The following is a 17,422-nucleotide window of genomic DNA, read 5'->3' as shown; positions in this document are numbered from 1 at the left end:
GGCAACCAGACTTCTGTACCAGTGTGTTGATTTTTACTCAACTATCAGAACATGGCCAGGCTCTGGGATCCACCCATTCCTTCCCATGTCCACCATCACCATTTTAACCCACACCCTTCTTGCTTCCTTTCCTTCTTGCCCTCTGCCATTCCTGTTATTTCTTCCAAACCCAGTTTAAAACGTCACCTCTCTAGTAAGACCTTTTAAAATTCATACTAGTTCATTCTGATTATAACTGATTACTCCTTAACTCTATTCAATACTAAGTCTGACTTTATTTTGCCATCAAACAAGATTGTTGGAGATCTTGTGTTTGTTAAGCGTTGGGCAGGTAGAGAAGATTGGTACAAGGTGCTCAACATTAAAAAAAAAACTGGAAATTGGACTGGGCAGGCAAGATAATTACATAAACTTGATGCAAAGTAACTCCTGGTGGTACATAAAAGATGCCAGTGCTATTGGAGTTCAGAGGAGAGAATAATGGGTGTAATCTGATGTGTTTAGGAAAGTAATTATGTAGGAAGTAGAAACCTTTATCTTCAAAGAAAAGTGAAATTTAAATGAATGGAGACAGGCAGGGTATGTATGGCATATAGAGGTGAGCAAGCCATGAAGGCCGAGCTTGAGTGAACAAATTTAGTTAAAGAGAACATTCGAGTAGTGAAAGAGGGCAGCTGTGTTGTCAATAGAGTGAAAGATGGGAAAGGGACAGATTTTAGAGGGTAGTTGGAGGTCTTAAAAGTCAAGAGAGTAATTTTTCTGTAGGTATTGGGATGCCATTGTGGATTTTCCAACAAGAAAGTGCCTTGCTCAATGCTGTCCTTTGGAAAGATGACCCTGGTAGTTGCCATTAAGTGCAGGAGGACTGGAGTCAAAGAGACCAGCTGCCGTAATCTGCCTGTGAGTCCATAAGGGCCTGCACCAGAGATGGCCGTCTTATATGTTGATCTATACATTTTGTTCCATATATTTATGTTGTATTAGTTTAACCAGATTATAAATTCCTTATAAACCAAGAATATTTCCCCCCAGTTTTATAGCATTCTCTTCTGGTCTATATAGTGCTCAAGATAAGGTATCTGTTTGTAAGTAAATGCTATTGTTATTATTACTTAATGCATTTTTATAGGCTCAGATGTTCCAAATTTGTTTCAAACACACGACACTGGTAGGGCAGTTATGTAAATTGTGATATACAATATATTCTCTATGTAACATATTCTCTTGGGCCAAGGGTGCCGCGCCATCTAGATCAGATCAATCATGTTTGAACACTGAATCCTGAGGATCACTTTGGAAGATGGAGCCCTGAGAAGCCATTGACATACTTTTAGAGCTCTAGAAATTTACCCCCACATCAGTCTTCAAAATGCACTCTTCTCTGGAAGAAGATGTATTTATACAAGGTCATGATAGTGGTTACAGTAAACACATGGGAGAAATTGATGCGAAGCCTGAAAAATTCTGAGGCCATCTGTCTGCCTGCTCCATGGAAAGTATCAGTCCCCAGTACAGATTTAGGCTGAGCCCATATTCCAATTTGCAAAACGGTGCTGCAGTTAATTATGGGATTCTCCCTGGTCAGTTTAGTCATGGCCAATTAAAATTGCTGTAGCGATTTCCTTGAGCCCTCAATTCTAGATGGTCTTGTTCTACTATTTAACACTTTACTGTCCACATACATGCTTTCGTTTCCAAGATAGATTGGAAGTGTCTTAAGGATAGAGTTTGTGTCTTACACTTCTTTTGTATCCTGCTAAGCACCTGCCACAAAACAGGAAAATGAGTTAGTGTTCAGTAAATAGTTGTTGAATTGGTCTGTTGGGAAAGCTCACTCAGAAATCTGGAAGACCAGCTTTTCTGTTAAAATCATTTTTCAGTGGTGATGATGAACTCCTGGCTTTAGTCTGAAAGACTTGAGGAGGTTGAGGTAGTTCTATGAGGCCTGAATTTAAAAATAGTGGTGGAAAGAAAGAGTACAAATGGGACCGTGATGTTGTTCAGTTCCACTCATGGCATTGATGAAGCTATATCTTGTGCCCTTGGCCAATTCCTAGAACTTATCATTTTACCTTCCCCTCCCCAGCAGAGGTCAAACTCCCAAATCCTAGGCACCATTTTAGGCAGCCACTTGCAATAAATCTTACTTGACACTAAAAATAAAATCAATTTGCCATTTAAAGACTTTTGAATCAATTGCCAGTTGCATCTTTGGAAAAACTCCATAAGACCGAGGGCAACATAATGTGGAAAATAATGGAGATAAGTGGTAGTCTTCAGTGGGCATTTAAATAACCTTCTTCTATATCCATTTCTCCTCCAAAGTTGAGTTTGTACCAGTCACAGTGACTCTATTTTTCTTGAAGTGGAAATTTTAAAATAGGCTTGTGATCATCAGAGATATGCAAATTAAAACCACAATGAGATATCACTCGCACTTGTCAGAATGGCTGTGATTAATAACTCAACAAACAACAAGTGCTGTTGAGAATGTGGAGAAAAGGGAATCCCCTGCATTGCTGGTGGGATTGCAGACTGATGCAGCCACTATGGAAAACAGTATGGAATATAATGTATAGATATATTGTGTGTTATAGAATTGTATGCCTGAAGCCTATGTAATTTTATTCACTAATGTCACCCTAATAAATTCAATAAAAAATAAAGTTAGAATGTTTATAAAAAATGGAACTGCCTTTTGACCCAGTGATCCCACTTCTAGGAATATATCCTAAGAAACCCAAAACAACAACCAGAAAGAATATATACAACCCTATGTTCATAGCAGCATTATTTACAATAACCAAGATCTGGATACACCCCAAGTGCCCATCAGTAGATTAAAAAAAACTGGTACATTTACACAATGGAATACTATGTGGTGGTAAAAAGAAAGAACTCTTACCTTTTGTAACAGCATGGATAGACCTGAAGATTATTATGCTAAGTGAAATAAGCTAGACAGAGAAAGACAGATATTATGTGGTCTCACTTATATGTGGAATCTAATAAATAAAATAAACTAGCAGAACCAAGGCATGGATACATGAAACAGACTCCCAGAGATCAGAGGCGAAAGAGATGGGGGGTACTGGATGAAAGAAGGTGAAGAAATTAGCCAAAGGATATATATGTCTGACCTATAGACACAGACAATAGTGTGGTGACGGCCAGAAGGAAGGGGCAGGGAGTGGGTGGAGGTGGGTAAAGGGGGAGGAGAATAGGGAACACCTGTAATAGTGTCAACAAAAATGAATGAATGAATGAATGAATGAATGAATGAATGAATGAATAAAATAGGCTTGTGATTCAATTCTGCCCAATAGGGTGGAGGAAATGTACTGGAAAGCTTCTGGAAAGTTTGCCTTGCCCTTTCTTATTGAACATGAACAAGAAACAGTGTAGTCCTAGTTGGCATAGAAAACAACATGTGACCAGGCAAGGAAGCAGCTTTATGATAAATCAGTGCCAAGAATAGCATATGAGAGGGGGAAAGAACCTGGACTTCTGACAGTCCATCAAATTGTCAATCATTTTATGCTGGAAGCCTGCTCTTCTGGATCCCAGCCTGTATGAAACACACACTTACTTCTCCTTTTAGCCAGTGTGAGTTACTGTTTCTGTTGTTTGTAGCCATAGTACCTCTGCTCAAGGGAATATCCTAACTTCACAGAGATAATCTCAATTAATCCTCATGGGAACTCTGTAAGGTTGACACTATCTTAATCCCCATTTCTCCGTGCAGGAACCTGAGAATTAGATTGCTTACCTAATTTTCCTAGTCACAGAGCACATATGCTTTGGAGCTGTCATTTGAACTCAGGAACCCAGACTCTTAAATATTATGCTAGAGTCAAGCTGCCTATGAATGTATTCCATGGGAAAAAAAAAAAACCATATGGATAATATACTAGGGAATGTACAGGCCGGGCATGTTGACATTTCTAGAAAGTCTTTTTAACACATTAAAGGCAAAGAGATTATTTGTCTGTACCAAGTTTAAGGAGCTAATACCACTCATAACTTAGAAATCTATGTACAAAAAGTGTTTAATTTGGCTCCTTTCCTTCTATCAAGGCCGCAGCTATATTTTAGAGGAAAGGAAAGCTTCAATCCCCCATAAATCAGAGGTTCCTCTCCAAACTCCACATAGGTTGTCTCTGTCCCATGAAGGTGGATTTGGCTCTTTGGGATGGTCATGTGTTGGGGGGTGGGCTATTGAATCATTATGCAGAATGAATTTGTGTGTGTGCATCCCTCCCAGGGCTGCCACACTTAACAAATGCTGCTCAGAGTCACAGTTCCCACTGGGAACAGACACTGTCTGCAACCATTGCTCCTGGCAGGGGGCAGGGGGGTGGGGGCTGGCTGTGCAGCCTGGAGCCATTCCAGTTTTCCACACAGTCAGCGTTCTAGCCCCCCCACCCCTTTTTATAGTACCCTTCCCCAGAATTCATAAAAGCTTTTCTGTTCTTCAATATATATGTGGATTTCCCCCTTTTTCCATTTAGAACTTAAATTAAGTTAAAAAAAATTTAAAGTTGAGGTCTAGTTATGATTTTTTTAATATTTTCCTTTTGTCTATTGCTCCCTTTAACCCCTTTGAAGTCTCCTTAAGCCAAAGATGTTCACAGATAAACAATGTTACTCTTGAATTCTGGCTTGAAATCAAAACTGTAAATGTTCTTTAGCCTGGCTGGCGTTGCTCAGTGGTTGAGGGTCAACTTATTAACCAGGAGGTAATGGTTCAATTCCCGGTCAGGGCACATACCTGGGTTGCAGGCTCGATCCCCAGTGGTGGGTGTGCAGGAGGCAGCCAATTAATGATTCTCTCTCATCATTGATGAGTCTCTCTCTCCCTCTCCCTTCCTCTCTGAAAATAATAAAAATATATTAAAACTAAAATAAAATAAAGTAAATGCTCTTTAGATAAAATATAATAAAAACATTTAGCAAGAGGTTCCTAAAAATATCTTTCACATATACCCAAATATGTGTCTTTACTGGAAATCATATAATTTCAAGGTTCATTATTGGATATTTCCCCAAAATCATCACCAAAGGGATTCTAAGCACTTTGATAAGAATTTTTAGACAGAACCTGTGTGAAAGTAATTTTGACATATTTTGTAGATTTTTTCAATAATGTACTGCAGGCACTAATGTGTCCTCAGTGAGTGGGGTGTGTGAGTAAAATTCTTCCCAATATGTAAACCTTTCAATTTTACAAAAATTTCAAGCAACTCATCTGAAAACCAGAAGCTTTTAAAACTAAAATGGCAGGAGCTTCTCTAGGAAATTGACTTCGCTGGGAGAAATCTTAGATTTTTTGGAAATCATCTTTCTAAACTGTGTGCTGGCAATTAATATAGAGACTAGACTGAGAATTTTAGGTCTAGAAATGAATGCCTGGCTGAGTTATTAGATACTTGAGGATGTACTTATTATGCCGAGTCTTCTTTGGCTTTACATTTCTAAAATGTGCTCATCTCATTGAATTGTTTCTGTATATGTGTGTCATATAATCTGAAAATGCCTGGTGACAAAACCAGACAAGATGAAAGCACTGAAGATCTTAAAAAAGCTCTAGTGTGTGCCTTTCCCTCAGATAAATGGTGACTCCACCCTACCCCTGTTCACTCAGTTTAATTCCTCTCCTGTATGTCTCCAATACTTCCTTCATTTTCACAGGGATGGACAGTATCCTATTCCTCTTTCTTTCTTTCTTTCTTTCTTTCTTTCTTTCTTTCTTTCTTTCTTTCTTTCTTTCTTTCTTTCTTTCTTTCTTTCTTTTCCTTCCTTCCTTCCTTCCTTCCTTCCTTCCTTCCTTCCTTCCTTCCTTCCTTCCTTCCTTTCTTTCTTTCTTTCTTTCTTTCTTTCTTTCTTTCTTTCTTCTTTCTTTCTTCTTTCTTTTTATTGTGAGGACTATATTATCTTTCTTTATCTTTCTTCTTTGTTTTGATGGGAAGAGTGAGAGTTGGGTTGAATTTTAACGTATATAGCACTTTATTTCTCATTTTTCCTTTGTTATAGAATTCTATCCTGTTTTTTTTTTTGCTTGAATGTTATCTTATTTCAAATGTCTCTGAGAATGTTAATCAAAAACTTTTCCTGCAAAAAGATATCCTCTGTTTTCCATTTCTGCTTTCTCTGGTGTCATTTTCCCTCAGTGTTTACCTCTGTGATGAGGCTGGTTTCTCTCATTGTAAGGTGGTCCTTAGTGGTCTGTTCATATTTTCAAATGGAGCAATGATGCCCTGGTTGGTATTCCTCTGTTGACAGGGCTGATCACCTGATGGGCTTCATTTTAGGATGAACATATGGGGAGCAGACCATTATATTAAAATGCTTGATTTTGGAGTGCTTTACTTTGGGGCAAGAGTGCCCATTAGCTATCCCAGTTTACCTCAGAGAGAATTTGTTTCTTTTTGTTTAAAAAGAAAGTAAGCCTACTATTTTTCACCTGGAAGGTAAAAATTGGTTACCATTCCATGTTTAGTTGTGTATTTATACCTACTTTCCATTATACACCCGTTGTCAGCTCTGTTGGGCAGATCAACAACCTTTTCAAACCTACTCTTCTTCTCCCTCCAACCCCACATACACAAGATAATGAAGTTTTCTCATCCTTATTTTCAAAATTACTACTCATCCAAACAATTTACATCTTTCAGAAATTTTGGAATATTTTTTTGGCTGGTGACTCCCTTCCAGTCCTATTTGTCATTTTTGTTAATGCCTTCTATTTTATTTACTATGATTTAAACATTATTTCTAGGGATAAAATTAAAACATACATAAAAATTAGAGACACCAGCATACTTATCCTCTGTGTGCTGGCATCCGGCGTCAACAATTATGACTATTTTGTGAACACTTCGTTCATCTCCTTAGTTTTTTTCTGAGACTATGAAAAATCAAATCCAGACATCATGCCATTTAACCCACAAATACCTCAGTATACATCTCTGCATGCGTATAGGATTGTTCTCATATCAAATAAGTTTAATAATTTCTTAATATTACGTAATGTACTAGTACAAACCTTTTTCAAATTGTTTCCAATATCCTTAAAGTGACATTTTATACTTCAATTGCTGAACCGAGATCTAATCTTGGTCCACAGCATGTCCTTAATGATTTCGTTTCTTAAGGTTTTTATGTATTCCATAACAGTTCCTCTTTTTGTGCATTAAAAAAATAATTAACCAGCTTTGTTGTGGTAATAAATGACCTCCAAATATCATTTTTTATAACAATAAAAAGTTTAAAATTTTTATTTCTGGTTCACTCTGCACTTTGCCTGCAGTTAGGCAGTGCCTCAGCCTGTCTCCATGTGTCTTCTTATTCTGGGACCTAGGCTATTTGTATTAGGATATTCTTGTGGCAGAAGTAAAAGGGCCTCAAAGCAGTGATTACATGATGAGCAAAGCTTTACTTAGATGTGGCATAGCCTCTTTTACTCACTTGCTATTGGTCAAAGCAAGTCATGAGGTCCAGCTTACATCAAAGGAATAGGGATATGTCCAGTTTCTCTGAACGACCAGCCAAAAGGCAGGAGGCACAAATGTATGATCTGCTTACAAGTGTATAATCCTTACTCTCTTATAGAAAAGAGGGATGAATAATTGTACAATAATAAAATCTACTGCATATGCCTTTGCTCAACTAGAGAAGCTAGGTCATTTATTCTGTAGCCTGACTCACATTGTAAGTTTGGCTGATCACTTCCTCATGGTATGGTTTTACTTCTGCAAACAGGTATTTAAATATAGAAGATTGACTGCATTTGGGTTTGGTATTTCTTTAGAAGAGTACTTTCTAGACACTCTTTACTTGTACTTCCTATTGCATCACCCCTGAAGCCACAATATAGTTGATTGCTACTTTTGATCAATGGACTCAGCTAATATCAACCTGACCCTTTCATTAAAAAGTTTCTTATCAACATGTCATTTTATGGTTTCAGCATCCATTTATAATTATTGTCTAGATCCATTGTGTCATTGATGACTGCAAACTAATGATTTTTTTCTTAATTCAATCTATATTAAGTGAAACTAATAAAAAGTAATAATCAAATTGCCATATTGGATCATAGCTACTGTAATTATTTCATATTTTAATATGTGAGCAAAATTTCCAACTGAAAATTTTTTATTAAAAATAGTTTATGAATTGTTGTGCCAGAGGATCTCTTGGATACCTGCCAGCTTTAATGGTTGATGCTTCATGGCAGGACAAAGAAGTAAAGCTGATAGGTTGGTGTGCAATTCTCCCTCTGGCCTAGAGAACTATGATAAAGCCATGGAGGGCTCTCCTGAGCAATAGCCTCTTGTAGGGTGAAGAGAGAATGATGCTCCAGCCTCAGTCTTGAAAGCCATGCAGAATGATTGTAGAGTGCAAGTACATGTACCCACACCAATGTAGGATGTAAAACTGAGATTACAAAGCATAATGAAAAAAAAGCAAACAAACCTTCTATTTCTCTTCCCCCATCCTCCACTATGGGTCCTTTAGCTTCCTCTAGAGTACCCTGTGCCTATCCCCATGGTCTCATGAGATAACACGTTTTCCCCTGTTCTCAGAAATATAAAGTCATCCATCATTAACCTGTTCTGTGACCATCACCCACACCTTGAAATTATACGCTGCCACTATTGAACACAGTTCTGCTATGTCCTCTGCATTCCCTGATGTGCTACTCTGAACTCCTTTTACGTGGGAATAATTCCTCTCCTATATATTTGTGTTCCATTTCTTTATGTGAATAGAAAAGCAATTCTCTTGGTCACCCATAATTTACAGAGATTTTATTGAAACAACTGTCTCAAGTGGAACCTACTGCCTCCTCTCTTGTGACTCAGGCACATGTTTATGGGGCTTAGGATAACAGATCACCTCAATGACAGCTGCTTTACTGCATATCATATGTCTCTTATCTTGCTTTGGCTGGGACATTCAGGTGACCCCATGTCCTGATATAAAAAGAGAGATTGTTGAGCTCACTCTTAACATGAGAGTTCCAATGTCTCTAGTCATGCCAAGAAAAGCAGTAGCTTAGTAGATAACCTCAGATCTCTTCATCAGATCTTAAGTGTAGTGACACCCTTCCCCCTGTTGAAGTTGAAATGGCTTCTACCACATAAGATGGGACTGGAGAGGATAAGATGGAACCTTGTTGGTAGATTATATTTATGTTGAGGTACGCACTCCCACCTCAGAGAATGCAGACTGCAGGAGTAACAGGAAAATTGAAGGGAAGCCTTGGAAAGCAGCAGCATCTAAGGCAATATTAACAGCTAGTGTAGAAAAAAAATACACATGTAAAAGCCAGCAAAGAAAGAGGGTTACTTGGTTTTCTGAGTAAATCATCACTGGCTCTGGTGTCCAAACCCACGAGAAAGGTTCTTGTTCTCACACCTTTGTTTGCTTCCAAGTTTCCTCTCTAAGACAAAATTTTAGAAGCTATAAAATGTCTTGGTAGAGATGAAAACTCACTATATCTGCCACAAACAGGAAGGTCTCCCATTACCTTCTGAGAATCAGGGAATGATCCACAAGGCTAAAAATTATGGAGGGAAAATTCATAAACTTATGAAGGTTAGGAAATATCAAACACTAAATTTTAAGTTCTTCAAGTTTTGCCATTAGAAAGAATTTCACAAAAAGCTCTATTTAGTCCTATTCAGAAGCAGACAAAATGAACCAGTCTCTTTGTGGTACATGGGGCCAAGTTGTCTATCATCAACTGATTGGATTTATTTATGTTTGTTATAAAGAGGACCATCTTAACCTCTGCAGCCACTTCCTCTGATACAAATTTATTCTCTTTTCCCTTATGGAAGACAACACCCAATGATCATTGTTGAATTTATTTGTGTGTGTGTGTGGGGGGGGGTGGTGGTGGTGTCTGAGTGAGCTCTTAAGATTCCCAGTGTCACTAACAGAAGAAGAAGGTAGATGTGCTCACTATTAGAACAATTAATAAGGCTTTCAGAATGATACTCAAACTAAGTGCATGTGACCATGCACTTAGTTAAAAATAATGAAGATGCTGCAAATAAACTTTGGCCTTTTTGAAATTATATAAATGTAGAAACTTAAACAGAACAATAAAGTAAGGTATTGATTTTTTAAAGTAAAGAGGAGAAAAGAGGGTGATCAGAATTGGTGTTTTTCAGTTAAAACCAGATTTATCTTATCTCATTTAATCTAGAATCAATCATTTGTTCGTGACTATTTCTTAGAATAATTCCTTGTGATTTGAGGACTTAAGAAATTGGACCCACATCTGCCTGTTCCTTTTCCATACTCCTATATATGTGAATCAACTTACTCTTCTTCATAGAGTTCTTTCACTACCCTAGACCTTGGTTCAGTAGACAGAGTGCTTAGTGTTTGATAGAGAATTATCTTCACAGTTCACTTTCCAATACTTTTCCTTAATGCTCAATCATCCTGCATAACTGAAAGCAAGAGATTACACTGAGGGAATCAGACCTTGGCATTCCTGACTTCAGTTTTTGTAGTCAGTTCACCAAGCCTCACTATGCTTTTTTCCCCCCAGCACTACAGGCTTGTTAATCCTATATAATAAAAGCCTAATATGCTAAGTGTCCAGTTGTACAGTCCGCCGTTCAACCAATCAAAGCATAACATGCTAATGATATGCTAAGGCTGCTCAACTGCTCGCGATGACATGCACTGACCACCAGGGTGCAGACGCTCCAGCTGGTAGGTTAGCTTGCTGCTGGGGCCTGGCCAGTTAGGACTGAGCGAGACTGGCCAGACACATCCTGGAGCCCTCCTGCAGTCTCTCCCCCGCTGGTCAGCCTCCTACGTCCCTCGCTGGCCCCAATTTTGCTCCGGTGGGGTCTCTCGGCCTGGCTTGCACTCTCTTGCAATCCAGGACCCCTTGGGGGATGTCGGAGAGCTGATTTTGGCCCAATCCCGCAGGCCAGGCCAAGGGACCCCACTGGTGCATGAATTCGTACACCAGGCCTCTAGTTATAAATAAGTCCAGCTCATGAGCCGCAAGAGGTGAAGGTGTTCCCATTGGTGTTTGGAACCAAAAGCAGCATGCTGCTGGTAGCTGGGGACATTGGACTCAGTTACTCAACTGTTACTTATCTCTATAGCCAACTCCAGGTGTGACTGTGATGACCCTGGGAGGTGGAGGATGTGGGACTTGGTTTCTTTTATTTGATCCACAGGTAGCATTATATGGAAGTTAATAGCATGGGCTTCGGAATCCAACAGCCTTAAGGGCACATCTTTGTTCTGACATATATTATGTATGAACTTGTAAAAGTCTCTGAATCTATCTGTGTTCATTTCATCTATAAAATATACACTATATGTCCATCTCATTGGACTGACATGAGGGCTAAGTGTGATAGTGGGTGTAACATGTTTAGATCAGAGTAAGTCCTTCTAAGTTAAGTACTAAAATTGTTACAAATAGTATAAGATTGGCCTTCAGGAAGTTCAGGTTGAAGCTTTTCAGGATTGTTTCAATATACAAATGCCTTACGTGGGGTTTTTAGCATGAAGTTTGGTTTAACTTCCCATACCTTTTACTATAAGCAGTTAATGCAGCTCTACCTCAGTCCTGAAGGAACAGACAGGCCTTGCCCGCCTACACCCAGGAGTGTCCCACTGACCTGCCACCAACTGTGGGAGCGGGATGCACAACCACAGATAAGGGCTCTAGCCAATTCAGTCTCCACGAGTTTAAACAATAGATGTTGATGGCAGATCAATAATCTGTTCTCTGAATCACTGACAGAAGAAAAATGTAGATGTGCTCACTATTAGAACAAACAATAAGACTCTTAGAATGAAACTCAACCTAAGTGCACGTGAGGTCTGCTTCCCATGAATTCGTTTTAAAGTTCTGCAATGGCAAGTTTGTTCCAGAGAGAGGGATGCTATGATCATGGCTTAAATCAAACTGTGCTTTCGTTTCATATTCTCCCTCTCATAACTTCAGTGAAAAAAATCTGTCAAGGAACTCCAACCCTAGGCAAGATTTATGTTCAGCTTTTTGACATTTGGTTCTTTTACTTGGATCAGGCTCATTCCAAGATGTTTATGCTTGAAGAGCCCACTGGAAACTTTTCCAAGCCAGCAACAGGAGACCACTACCTAGCGCATCCTCCCCTCAGTTGCTGGCATAGGCAGAGAAAAGACTCAGGGAACAGACTATTGACCTGCCTGTCAGCATCTACATCAACATTAACTCTTTGTGGTCCATGATGGCAAATGATATTCTAGGCTTCCTGGGACATCTGTGTTTCCCCTCCCTATCACCTCTGGTGGGGGATCAAATGCTTTGGGATTCCTGGAGAGATGGTTCTTCCCTATGGCTGTGTGCCCTGAACTTAGTGGATGGCCGAGCCTGGAAGATGCCCCTTAACTTAATTCAATTCTCACATGTTAAGATTTGGCTCCCTTCTGCTGTTGTGTTAGATGTTGGGGAGCTTTTGTGAACGGAATTATTATTCCTGAAATTTTTAAGAAGTCACAGTGACCTGCTGAGAATTCAAGAATGGCCTTAGGAATTTAGAATAGAAGAAACATGGCAACTGCCTCTCGCTTGGTGGAAATGAGTGAATGAGTGATGGCCCCAATGGAGAAGAAAGGGAATCAGTTATTCTGAGGAGTATGGCATCACTGAAAGTATGAGTGAGCAGAAGGAGAGGGGTAGTTGGGGATGGAAGAGACATGCAGTAAGACTAGCCTTTGCTTTATGGTTTGTTTGTTATTTTGTTAATCTTAATTCTCTTTTCTGTTCCAAAGGGGATCTTCCATCTGGTACAGTGATCGAGACACACTTGAGTGAGAATTTCAGCTCTGCCACTCACAAGATATATATCTTGGTCAGGTTGCATGATCTTTCTAAACCTTGGTTTCCTCATTATTAAGGATAATAACTCCTGTCATATAAATTAAATGACTAGTAAACATAAAACACCTAAAATGGTGCCTGACAAATAATTCAAAGGCATTAAAGATTAGCTGGTGATAGAGATGGAGATGATGCTAGAGGTGGTAATCATGGTGTTGAGGTGTTAGTACAAGTGGAAAAAGAGACTCTAGCTTTTTCACCATATGACTCAATGGTCCTCCAAGTGTGCCATAGCAAATATACTGACTTGGACAGGAAACACATTTTTTTGGCCTCACTCCCCTACTGCTTTCTCCAAAGTACATTTTCCCACCACTTCTGCCTGATTTAACTGAGCCAGCCTTGCAAATGGAAAAAATAAGAAGGGTCAGTATTCCTGACACCTGCTTCACCTGAGCTCCTCAGAGACCTGGCAGTGAAGATTTCCTCAGAGTCCTGGCTAGAGACTGGCCTTTGAGTCTTCCTCTCTGGGCACTCCTGTTCCCTTTCCTTAATCCCCAGCCAGACAGGCCAGGTGGTTTTCCATGCTATCAGACTGAGGTCAGATTTGACCTCAGTCCTCTGAGAAAAGGTACCATTTCCTTTGACCAATCCCCTGGAGCCAACCTTTATCCTGTGATTGGCCTTCTCCCAGAGTGACTCATCAACACAGAGTCTGCCCTTGTACTGACCCCTGACGTCTTCCTGAGACGGGGTGAGATCTGCTGTGAGGAAAGGCAATCATTATATCATCCCTAAGCTGAGGCCACATAAACACTTCCCTTCTCTAATGAATGGGCTCCAAAGGGCAGGCTGACTTGTCTTGGTGTGGCCTTCCCAGGACAAGGGTGTGGATGGGAATTTAAATTAATGTTGGTGTAGGGAACATGTAGATATCAATTTTCCAACTTTTTCCCCATTATACGGAATGTTAATGCTGTTGTAGAAGGACCTTCACCCTTTTTATCCCTTTAAAAGACTTTACAGAAGTAGATTAAGAAACCACCCTACTAACAGTGCATTGTCCAAAAAGTGTCAGAGTGTCATATACCGTGAAGGCCTAGGATATATAAAGATGAGTCTCAAGGGACATGGAGAGACAGGCATGCTTAGGAAGGAGGCAAAATAATGCAATAGTGAAGACAGTGCATGATAGAGTCAGACAGAGGTGGGATTGAATTGTGACTGTAAATATGCTACTGTTTTTTAAGTCTCATTTTCCTTATAGATAAAATGTTCAGTATGTTAGATAAAGCTTATAAACGGATTAATACTGCACCAGTGCAGAAATGATGCTTAATCCATGGTAGGATGTGGTAGGGGCGATTAGAACCCCCAGGAGTGAATACTAAGCTCTGGTTGAAATGAATACCTCAACCAGATTTAAAATATTTGAGAGCTAGGATCTGGTCTGGGCCTTGGAGTAAAATGTGATTTCCACAGTGCCTGAGGAAGTAGCATGGATAGAGAATGGACACTGTGCTCTGAAAGGTAAATTCATCAGACAATGAGGAGTTTAGTGGGACAGAATGCAGGGTATGTGGGGAGAGTAGTGAATGGAAAATAAGCTGTGTTCAATCTTGGTGGGCTTGATTAATATACTAAGAAATTCTTCCAGAATAAGAGGCTTCCATCATGATGCATTCTATCAGCCCTGCTACCTAGCTAAGTCCCAGAACTATGTACCCCAAGAGATAAGAAAATTCAGAAATAAAAAACTTGGTATACAGCGGTCATCCCAACATATTATAGACTTGTTTCCAATACTGGAATTCCAAACTACTGACAGGTCTAAACTATTGGAAGGAAAGGCCCAGAAAAGTCTATTTATCTGAGAAATTGGGACGCTACCAGAGAAAATAACCATTCTAAGAAGTTGCCTCTTGGTCAAAGCCTTCAGCCTGAGAGAGCAGGAGTGATTCTGAACCAGTGGCATCTCTTACTTCAGTCTCCCATGGACCTACACTAGAGTTCTTCATCGGATAAAGGTCCTGTAAAAAAGAAATGGAGAACATTCTAGGACAATAGAATAGCACCGGCAAGGACCTTGAAATGTGAAAGGGGGCCAGCATGACTGGAACACAACCAGTAAGTAGAAGACTGGAATGAAATTAACTTGAAGACCTAGGCAAAGGCCAGATGATAAAGAACATCCCAAGTCCTGAAGAATAGTTTGAGTTTAATTCTATGTATAAAGTGAAATTATTAGGGGGGATTAAACAGCCCAGTGACATGATCTGACTTTCAAGTTAGAGAGACCACACTTGTTTGGAAATTGTGTTGGGTGGGAGCAGGACCGAAAGCTGGAAGACAGGTAAGAAGCTACTGCAGTAGTTGGAGCAAGAGTTGGTGATCAACTAGATTGCTGCCCAGGTAGTGGGGGAGTCATGGAGACAAGGTTAGATTCAAATTTATTTTAGATATAGAACCATGGAGTTCAACAATGGATCAAAAATCTGTTGTTTCTGGCTTTAGCCACCAGGACAATAGTGAAACTATTCACTGAAATAGAACACACAGGGCTAAGAAATTGGCAGGGAGGATCAAGAGTTCTGTTTTTGGCCAGTGGATAGCCTGTTTGGCCAGTAGATAGAGCATTGGCCTGTGGACCTAAGGGTTGCCGGTTCGATTCCAGTCAAGGGCACGTACCTAGGTTTCAGGCTTCTCCCTGACGCGGGGCACATACAGGAGGCAACCAATTGATGTGTTTCTCTCACATTGATATTTCTCTCTGCCTTTCCCTCTCTCTTCCACTCTCTCTAAAAATCAATGGAAAAAATATCCTCCAGTGAGGATTAAAAAAAAAAAAAGGGTTCTGTTTTTGAGAAATTCAAATGGAGTCTCAAGGAGACATTTGTTTATCTAAGACGTTTTTGTGTCCCAGGAACACTTTGGCTGAGGGCTGAGCTTCCTGAGGGAGAGGAAAGGGACAGGGCTCTAGGCCTAATGCCCAGCACCTCCAAAATGTAGTGTTTGGGAGGAGAGAGACTCCACTAAGGGCACTGAAAAGAGGTGACCAATGGGTTTGATAAAAAGTAAGGGAGTGTGGCACGTAGAAGCGGGCAGTGGGGGGTGCTTTCTATCAAGGCCGGCCTTGTTCAGCAAGGCCAGGTGCCACTAAAGGCCTTAGTATAGCAGACATGGCACTAAGCATTCCACACGTAGCATTTAGTCCCTGCAGTGGCAGAGCTGGGCTTGAAAAAGCTGATTTCAGAGCTGATGCCTTTACTTCTCTACTGCACTCCTTAGATACTCTCATTTTGCAGATGAGAGAACTGAGCACGAAGTGGTGAAGCAGCTACACAGACCAGCAGGGACTCACCTGGATCTGTAACGCAGGGCTTCTTGCTCCTAATTCATGTCCTTTAACCCACAGCAGGCTTCTCCTACTCTGTTCCCAACACCGTTGAAACTCAGAATATATGGAAATGGCTTTCCATAAAGACCTTACCACCAAAGTAGAGATACACCCACCATCAGGGTTCCAAAGGTCTTCTTGAAGAATCCAAATAAGCTTGATTTGCATAAGGAACAAGAATGAATGACATTCTTAGCCTTGTGCTTTCAAACTGGGACATAGGTTTTTTGATACTCATGTCACAGAATAACTAAAGCCCTCGGGGGCGGGGGGGGGTGGTGGCAGGCAGGAACACCTAAACAGGGACCCTCAGATGGGTGTGGTATTCCTGCATGTCCTGAGACTGTTAACCTGTTAACGTAAGAAACATTCAAATCTGTAAAGAATTTCTGTGAGTTTATTTGAGCCAAACTGTGGACAATTGCCAGGAAGTGGAATCTCAAGGGATTTAGCTAATGCTCCGGAGAATGGCAGTTTTCACCTTGTTTTGTAAATTACGAAGGAGGAGATGTCAGTGGGTTCCATGAAATCCATTGGTGGTTGATTAGGGAGGTGGGAGAGAGTAAAGGCTCGGGGAAACCTCTGGGATTGGATAAAAAGTAAAGTGATAGACGCATGGTTCTTTTATATAGGTGGGGACATAGGTGTTAACAGTCAACAACATGATAACAATAACAATGAGGGAATTTGTGGTCATCCTGGTACATTGTTTTTGCCCTGCGGGGTCCTCCAGAAAAAGGGAATTTACCCTGACATTCCAAAGGTATGTTCTCATAGATGTAAAATGGTAATAGGCTCGGTTCAGATCAAAGTTGATCTTTATCTGGGAAGACAGGGCCTAGGACATGACGACCCACCATAAACTGCTTTTAGTTAGAAGTTTTAATTTCAGACCATCCTTTGTGATTACTTCAGTTCTTTGAGTTTGCAGGGTCTCCATGGAGGCTTTCCCTGAGCTTGTCAGATTAGCATGCGGCCCCTTTTTGTCCACAAGACCTTGGTAGGGAGTATGTATAGCTGATCAGAAACAGACACTGTCCCCTGCCTCAGCTTGGGGCAGGGTTGTCCACGTGGGAAGGGGTTACCTGGCAGATCCCAGGTGACACGCCCTTGAGTGTGGATAGGAGGGGGGCTCAGATGCAGCTGGGTGTGGCAGCTTCTACTTCTGTTCC

The sequence above is a fragment of the Myotis myotis genome, unplaced genomic scaffold (assembly GCF_014108235.1).
Source record: "Myotis myotis isolate mMyoMyo1 unplaced genomic scaffold, mMyoMyo1.p scaffold_m19_p_11, whole genome shotgun sequence".
NCBI classification, from domain to species: Eukaryota; Metazoa; Chordata; class Mammalia; order Chiroptera; family Vespertilionidae; genus Myotis; species Myotis myotis.
This window is presented reverse-complemented; position numbering follows the sequence as displayed.